Source organism: Schistocerca nitens, chromosome 9 (assembly GCF_023898315.1).
Source record: "Schistocerca nitens isolate TAMUIC-IGC-003100 chromosome 9, iqSchNite1.1, whole genome shotgun sequence".
Taxonomy (NCBI): domain Eukaryota; kingdom Metazoa; phylum Arthropoda; class Insecta; order Orthoptera; family Acrididae; genus Schistocerca; species Schistocerca nitens.
This window is the reverse complement of record NC_064622.1, coordinates 312,582,370-312,592,093: the sequence shown is the minus strand read 5'-3', so window position 1 is coordinate 312,592,093 and position 9,724 is coordinate 312,582,370.

The window sequence follows — 9,724 nt, the reverse complement described above, 5'->3', positions numbered from 1 at the left end:
GTCCATCCGGCACTCACATGTCTGTTCTCCTTCTGTAGTCTTGGCAATTGTCATGCTATATATTGGTTACAGAAAATGAGTCATGTGATCCGAAAATATTACAATCAAAATATGATGAATAGTGAGAACAGGCGAGATGCCAAATAGACCTCTCACACAAATGAAAACAGCAAATAAACGGATGTAAACTATGTTACAAGAAAGGAATTCAAGAGTCAAAATTTCCAAAACGGAATGCAAGAGACTTAATATGTAGCACATGTGGGGAAGAAATAGGGGGTACATATATCTGGCGGTCCCTTCGTTACACGTTGATGTAACATATCTTACACCATGAGATAGACACAGACACATCAGTGACCAGACAGACAGTTCATAATTTTGTGAAAAAAAATGTGGCCTGAGGGAGATTTGGATATGGATCTCCCCATTTGCAGTCCAAAAGTGGGGCCACATAACCATGATACCATGGCTATTGGGATTCGTTTCAAGAGTCTACATCTCAGCTTGGACCATTCGCTGTTTCTGTTGTTTCTTTTTTCACAGTTCAGTACACCTTCCTGTTTTCAGGCTTGATCTGTGTTCAGTTTTTGACAAGCTACCCACTGGGCCATCTCACCACTAAATCTGAGGGGGTTGGATGGAGAGTTTTCCTTGTAAGTAAAGACAGAGTCTGACTTGATGTGAAACACTAAGATAAAAGATTATTTACACTATCTTTAATTTGTTGATTTATTGCAGATGAAGCACATCTATTTATTTCCATAACATATATTGAACACTTGGCTTTCAGGACTTCGTTACTTCTTTTCGAAGAACCGTTTTTTTTTTTTAAATTCAGTAGCTGTCTTTCAGTTCATAATCTGTCTACATATTTCCTCTTTAGCAGTGACATCTAGGTCAAGAACTACCTCTGTGCTGGTCGACTGATCAAATTAAATTTTTGGGGGGACAAAGCTTCGAAAGTAGACAGCACTCTCTTTTGTAATCTTCTCTTCTCGCATTGACAATATCTTACTGAGGTTACCTATTAATAAAACCAGTCTATTGTAAAATAACAATATTACTAATATTATTATTATTGTTGTTGTTGTTGTAAAAACGAAACCTCTGCAATCGCTATTAAATCAAAATCCGATCATACATAGAAATGTGTTCCTAGAGAGAATGGATATCTGACAGTTCCCTGTAGATTGTCGTTGCTGGTGCTTGTGACAATCCCAAATGCTTTTCCATGCCAATCTGGATTTTCTTGTGACGGCTCAACGTAACTCTTTAATTTTTCTCTTAAAGGCAACCACAGAGTTTCATTTTTAAAGTTCCATCTATATCTTTGTGGAACAAATGACCACAACTAATCCTCGCTTTATTCACATTACCAGGATCGGCTATTTAACAGCGTGATACCCATGCAGGTTGTAGTTCTCTATCTTTCGGAAATCGATGATAAATGACATCCACAGTTTTATATGAAGCATTTCTCCATTCAGCAGTAGCACAATGATATCTACTTTTTTTCATAATAACAGATAACCGCTAGCAACAAGAACAGCTAACAAGAAACTGGATTCTATTTATTTCAACAGAAGTGTTCCCAACCTTTCAGCGTTACTGGATCGCATAACTGCACCGAAATTATCGTACATTTCGTTAAAGGATCGTACATATCTACAATCTACAACATAAACTCCGTTTTGGGAATGTGTCCTGGACTTTTTGTTGCAGGTTTCCAGGGGCAACAGAAAGTTCATTTTCAATATTTCGCGTAATTATTGGTCAAATCTAAAAATTTAACATGCTATCATGATATCCTCATTAAGAGTAAGTAAAATTTAGCACGATAAGATAAGCACTACAATTAGAAACTAATTATTTGTCTTGGCGCTCAAACATTCCAACTTTGTTCATCCATTACTCGAAAATGATAACACTTTGGGACTTCCAACAAACTTCACATATAACTTCAAACTTTATCAGAATTTTTTCTCGCTAACAGCTCCCCTTTAAAATGATGGAAGGAAAAACGTTTATGGCTTACTACGTTTTCACTGTTCATGTGTTCAGGCTTCAGTATCTGCCAAGACATTTTAATTTTTTACTTCTTTACGACTAATGCTATTCGCAACACACTTTGCAGACAGTATCTACATGTAGCACTGAATGTACCTGCAAAATTATATCACTGTACACACATAGTTCAGGAGGGTATGACGTGACAAACACTTAGACGTGTCAAAAACTAGCTTCTACTTACACTAAATGATCAAAACTATCCAGACATCTTGCTGAAAATGACTTTCAAGTTCGTTGCGCCCTCCATCGGTAATGCTGGAGTTCAGTATGGTGTTGGCCCACCCTTAGCGTTGATGACAGCTTCCACTCTCGCAGACATATGTTCAGTCAAGTGCTGGAAGGTTTCTTGGGGAATGGCAGCCCATTCTTCACGGAGTGCTGCACTGAGGAGAGGTATCGATGTCGGTCAGTGAGGCCTCGCAGGAAGTCGGCGTTCCAAAACATCCCCAAGGTGTTCTACAGGATTCAGGTCAGGACTCTGTGCAGGCCAGTCCATTACAGGGATGTTACTGCCGTGTAACCACTCCGCCACAGACAGTGCATTATGAACAGGTACTCGATCGTGTTGAAAGATGCAATCGCCATCCTCCAATTGCTCTTCAACAGTGGGACGCAAGAAGTTGCTCATAACATCAAAGGAGGCCTGTGCTGTGATAGTGCCACGCAAAACAACAAGGGGTGCAAGCAAGCCCCTCCATGAAAAACACGACCACATCATAACACCAACGTCTCCAAATTTTACTGTTGGCACTACACACGCTGGCAATGACATTCACTGGGCATTTGCCATACCCACACCGTGCCATCGTATCGCCACATTGTGTACCGTAATTCGTCACTACACACAACGTTTTTCCACTGTACAGTTGTCCAATGTTTACGCTCCTTACACCAAGGGAGGCGTCGTTTGTCATTTATCGACGTGATGTATGACTTATGAGCAGCCGCTTCACCATGAAATCAAGTTTTCTCACTTCCCACCTAACTGTCATAGAACTTGCAGTGGATCCTTATGCAGTCTGGAATTCCTGTGTGATGGTCTGGATAGATGTCTGCCTACTACACATTACAACCTTCTTTAACTGTTGGCGGTCTGTCAGTCAGTAGACGAGGTCGGCCTGTACTCTTTTGTGCTGCACGTGTCCCTTCACGTTTCCGCTTCACTATCACATCGGAAACTGTGGACGTAGGAATGTTTAGGAGTGTGGAAATCTAGCGTACAGATGGAGGACACAAGTGTCACCCAATCACCTGACCATGTTCAAAGTCTGCGAGTTCTGCAGAGCACCCCATTCTGCTCTCCCACGATGTCTAATGACTACTGAGGTCGCTGATATGGAGTACCTGACAGTAGGTGGCAGCACAATGCACCTAATATGAAAAAGTATGTTTTTGGGGGTGTCCAGATACTTTTGATCACATAGTGTACATGGGTGTGCACTGAAACTTCGAGCATCAAGCGTGAGTTTTTAATTTATTACTTCCCTACTACTAATGCCATTCGCAGTATATTTTGCATGTATTAGCTACATATATGGCTGCATGCACCTGCAACATAATATCACTGTACAGAAAATACTTCAGGAACTATGAAGACAGAAACAAAGGGATACATAAAAAAGGGCTTCTGCTTAAAATGGAGTACAAATTACCGATACTGTAGTCATCTAATACTTTATAAAGAAAGCACTTAGCAACTTCCAACAAACTTTAAGCATAATTTTAAATCTTTCTTAAACTTTTTCTCACTTGTCCGTGATGGATGCAACAATTTACGAATTTTGGTATCTAAAAACATTCGAAATACGTGCAGCTGAACCTGTTTCTTAGCAGCAGCTTTAAAATAGTTATAAATGTTCCTAGTTACGTCTTCACAACGTCTGGGAAGCCATTTACAAGCTTCACTGGCACACATGCGGAGTGAGTGACATATGCATTTGAGAATAGTTAGTCCAGGACATTTTTCAGCTAATAGAGCTTCTTGACCCCATCATAGAATTACCACCATCAGAGGAAAATCCTAAATGTTGTTTTCAGAAACATTGTACTCAGACAATGAAAACGTTAGATTAGAGTAAAAGTTATTCCTTGTTGCACTTTCCAAATTACAAAATTTACTTTCAATTTTATTTGTGACATTATCAAAATATCTAACAACAACACATGAAATTTTAACAGATCCTACATCTCATAAGTATGAACACTGAATTTTGTATGTCTCAGTTTTTCTGCAAGTTCATTCTTATGGCTCTCTCCTGTCACATTCTTTATGATCTGGAAAGATATAGTGTGTTGCAGATGTATAGTGCCAGCGATTTTTGAATCAGGAAAGCAACTCTTAACTTCGCCACCAGGTAATCTACAACACAGAAAGGAAGTTTGTGTTCTATCAGTCTACTATGAATCTTGCCAATTTAATTTCAGCAGTGATGTGAGCCTGATTGTTTAAAGACACATCAACTGTGTATAATTTCACAAATGTGCTCAAAATTCTAACACCACACTCACTTTTTTGACATGATTTTCACTTTTAGAATTTTTTCAACATTCATTTCAGACACGAACGTCACATTACAGATTCTAATCTAACTCTTTCAGAGTTCTATTCATCAGTGCACATTGAAGCTTTATATTTAGGATTAGTTTCTCAGACTTCTCTATATTTTTGTTTTCGTCTCTTTCATTTAAATACGCCCACTGTAGATTTTTTGGGAGTACTAGGGCCACTATCACTGTCTACTGTTTCTATTGGCACAATTTTGCAGTACTTAACACCTTATAAATCGCTCACTGTCCTCACCTGAGCCAACAATTAACTGTGATGATTTTCCCTTATGTATGAGCATCATACAAGATGAAAAGCGGTCAATAAGGTGAATTCCACAGGGGATTCATCTTGGGGGACAACCTTAGTTGACTTATGCAGCTGCAACGTTATGAAATTGGGCAATCACATGGCTTAACAGACTGGCATGTAGGATGCCCAAAATCGTATTTCTGAAATAAACGTTCAAAGATTAAATAAATCATAAGACTTGACACAATAAAAAAGATAAAATCTTAAGGATAGTAAGCATTTCAAAATGCTGCACAATAGACACATGATCCAAAAGGTGGATCATATGTTCATGCACCATCTTAAATTATTGTACATGTATAATCCAGATCATACAGTTGCAATGTTGTTCAACAAAGAGATTTGGGAATCATGGTTCTTGCTTTCGATATTCCTAATGTCGTCACATCATTTTGCCAGCAGTCTGCACAGGAAGCCAATATGGCATGCCCTGGCATTTGTCCACACTGACTGCAGGCAGGCTCGTGGGCTGCTAACATGCCAAGCCCCATTCTGGACACTCCACAACGAGAAAAATAGCCTTCAGAAATTTTGAATATGACAGGTAAGGAATTACAGCAGCAGCATTTGCCATTAGAGTAAATTTTGTGAGTTATTTTTAGCATGAGGTTCATATTCTTGAAGATATTTACTTTTTAATAATTTTGTACATTTATATTTTATGTATTTATGTGCTATCATATAGAGTTAATATTGTTTTTCGATTATACATATTTTATAATTACAGTCATTGGTTTGCAGCACTAAGAACTTTTTAATTCACTTAATTAGTTAACTCCATGTAAGATTTATGGTTTACACTAGCCATTTCAAAATTATGTGGAGTGAGGCAGTTTACAGCTTAGAGATGTGTGGCTGAATCTTTTTAATGAAAGTTAATGCATTAATTGTCTGTACTATCATTATATTATTGATAAAAAAGCGTAAATATCTTTCAATTTTCACATTACAGATGCCAATTATGTTACATTTTAACATCTACCAAGAGAAGTATTATAAATACCATCAGTTTTAAAGTAAAGTTTTTTGCTCACTGCGAGATTTCTACAGAAGAAACCATTACTGTTTTGTCATAAAATTTGTTTTGCTATCTGTCAGATGCTTCAGGTTATTTGTTAAATCATTGAAGATTTTTTGAATCCATCTACTGCACTCACACCTTGCATTTACTGCTGTTGCTTTCCAATCCATTCACTTCTGAGATCCAAATGTCATCATTCTTCCTAGCATTTTTATAGTTCCTGTGTGACACATCGAACAGAATTTCGAATTAGTGTTGATCGATAGCCTCTAAAAAAATCAGTAGCAATTAGCTTATATCATCTTAAAATTCCATTCTGTCACATAGTCTCAAGCTGAATTGATACCTTGTAAATAACATCAATAAAAGAAAGAACAGTTTTACTTATTCCTATCTTTTAATATTACTTTTCCTTTTCAGATTAGGCAGTGCTTGTATTGAACATCATTAAAATCTTTCTTTAGGGTGAGCAATTATAGCATAAACTCATAAAATTTCGTCTTTCATTTGCTGTCGAGAAATTTTGACCTGAGTATCTGCTTGTACAATTCTGTCGACTGTTTGTTTACTTATAGGTGCGGGTTTTTTTTATCATTGCTTGAACCCTGCACTGACCTGTTGACCCTCCATCAGGTGCAATTCTGTGACCCACAAGGTCAGGCACAATGAGCCTGAGGGCCACAGATTTTGAAGGAATGTGTAGAAACAGACCATATGAAAATGAATGTTAGAATACCTTTTATTGAACTTGAAAGAAACAAAATATAAAGGATCGAAATTCTGAAACCACCAACGAACAGTTACAGTTTTCAGTAAATTAATTTTACTAAACAGCAAATTTATGCAAATAGCTCCAGTTTTAAGTCACTATTTTGGTACTGGTGTCTTTCAGACTCACACAGGATTACCAGAAGAAACACAATGGCGCCCAGAGAAGCAAAGTTGCCAGATGATATTTGGATGGGATAAGCACATCACGTTGTGGAGATTTTTGCATTCATAGTGTGACATCGTTCTGCGAGCCATTTCTGTAGTGGAGGTGGTACATGTACTTCTTTTGGGGTGCACAAGAAGTGCTGATTTCTCTCCGTCTTCTGTGGGGATAAATATTTTGAGTTGGCTATGAAAACTCAAAGGGATTCCAGTCTTCTTCATAGTTCTGCGTAGCTCTTCAGGAACAAGTTGATGTGACAGTGATTTTATGTACATTTTCTACGCATTTTCTCGAATTGATTTGCCATGTAAATAAGCTGGTAGTTGATACCACCCACATTCAATATTGTGAAGAAAATGACCCTTGACTAAGTCTTTCTGTTTCGACTTATAAAATGACTTTTTTATTTAATAATAATAATAGGAATATTTATATATGCATTTGGAAAGAGAGAGATTAATTTTTGATTGAGATTTTTACATTAAGTCGTAACTGGTACCTGAATTTTGGTTGCTGCCTCCTTGAATAATCAGCTTCTGCACCAGTTGTTGATGTATTGCAATTTGGCGGAAGTTATTGTTCTTTAAGGTTTAAAATACGACTCTGTTAGTTACTTGGCAATATTGCGGATAGCTTTGAGCCCAAGTTTTTGTAGCTTTTCATACCTAAGGGACCACTGTTGTAAGTAAGTAAGATCAAACAGCAATCTGCTTTTCGTGAGAAAAGGAGATTGCTTGACACACAAACTTCCTTCAAACTACACGTCTTGCTACATCAAAATTGGTCAGTGGAGTTCAGCACCATAAATTCTGTCAATTGATAGATGGCGATGACAATGAAGTTCACCTCTTTTTCCAAAAACAAGATTTGTATACATAAATGTTTGGCAACGCTTACACATACTTGACTCGGTTTTATCACTAAAATATCAATTTTCATTAATTGTAACAATACGTTCTGAGCGACGGCCTAGCAACACATGCTCTTTCCACAAGATACAGATTAACAGTCTTGTTTTTTAATAAAATCAATTGTCTTTTTTTTTTTGAGTCCATACTCAAAGATTCTCTAGTACTATCGTTGCGGGAATTGCGTACTAAAGATTTTCTTGCTGTCCAGCTCCACTTCACTTCAAGTACTTTTTGAATCACGTTTACATTTTCGGTATTTACATACATTACTGAGCTTCTCAGAATAAATCAGGCACAAATTAGTTAAAGAAAAAAAAAGCAGTAAGGGACACATAACATTACAAACTGACTCTAAAGTAGCATATCTTTCATCTGCTGTATCAATGTTACCTTTTGTTGAATTGTAGAAAGGGGCTTTCTCTGGTTTATTACTCTCCCCAGATTCGGGGTCAAATGACATTGTCATTGTGAAGCGAATACAAGAATCATAAAACCTTCCCACCATTAAAGCCAAACATATGGCTGATGCCAACTGTCTTTTATTTTTTTTCTGAGAGTTCCAACATATGACAGCTTTTTTGTCTTCAAATAGTTGATGAGGTAAAAATCGGCAGTGATATTTGACCAGAGCCAAATACAGACTTAGCCGTCCTCTTGACAACTTCGCTTGGTTTGTTGCTGACACAGAAAGGACCACAGGCTGTAGTCCAACATAGATCTTCATGTTGGCTGTGTATACTATTTTATCATCAACAAGAGGATTATGTTTTATTCCATATTCGTTTGGTTTAGAGGGTATGTACTGCCTAAAAACACATCTACTACGAAAACCTGGAAGCATTTCGCGTACTCTGATATTATCCCCAGCGCAATAGCTCTTTTGACAATTTTCCATGAAATTTTCGAAAACTTCACGAATAGAAACTAGCTGATCAAATTCTTTTCGTTGAGCTCCGGTAGCTCAGTCGTCAAAACGAAGGCAACGTATCAGACTCTTAAATCTGTTTGAGATTCATCACTAGACTAAATTTTTTCAGCACCATCCCCTTCAGTCCCCCAAAGTTCCTCCAGACTTTGACGATTCCTTCTCTATGCACCTGCTAGATACAACAATCCAATAACAACTCGTAGTTCAATAACGTCTGTGGAGTTTATATCTCTCTCTTTCTCTCTGGAGAAACGATACCTTAATAGTGTCAATGTATTGGTTTGACGATTGCTTCAAGGATGTTATCAGTGAACAAATTATTCCAACATATAGCTGCACTGTTAGACTTCTTAGCATTTCCTACAACTCTGGGAAGGTGAATGATGATGTTGTTAGGTCTCAAGCAGTGTCTTTTCCCAGACGGCATTTTGGCCATTGTGGTCCTCTTTATCTCTTCCCAAATAAAAAATTCTTGTTTTGTCGTGTCTTCCTTCTTCATCTTCAGGAGTAGCCTCATATTTTTTGTTTTCTGCGACATGCTCCACTGAAATATTTACTGGGATGAGCATAATTTGAATGCCGGTACTATTTTCTCTTCGTTTGCATATCGTTCGCGTAATTTACAGTATTTCTAGGAACAGTTTTCAGGCCTGTAATACACATTAGAGTGTCTTCACTAGTATCCGCACCTACACTTTACACAAATCTCATAAGCATTTTCTATGTGGGCTACCATGCTACATATGTTATAAGTATAATGTATAAACTTGATTTTTATTAGCATAAACCGCTTGTGGGTCGTGTACAGCCACTGTTTCCTACAGCATTGGACGTCTACAGAAGGTTTTTTTCATTACTAACGAACAATAGTGCTGATGGTAACGGAAGAACTGCCAACTTTACAATCTGCTTATGATGAGCGATAAGCAGCGACCCACGCAAAATGTTGCAAGCGGTTTACTGCCTCTCGTCTGTAATCCCGTAAGTGATTCTGCATGTA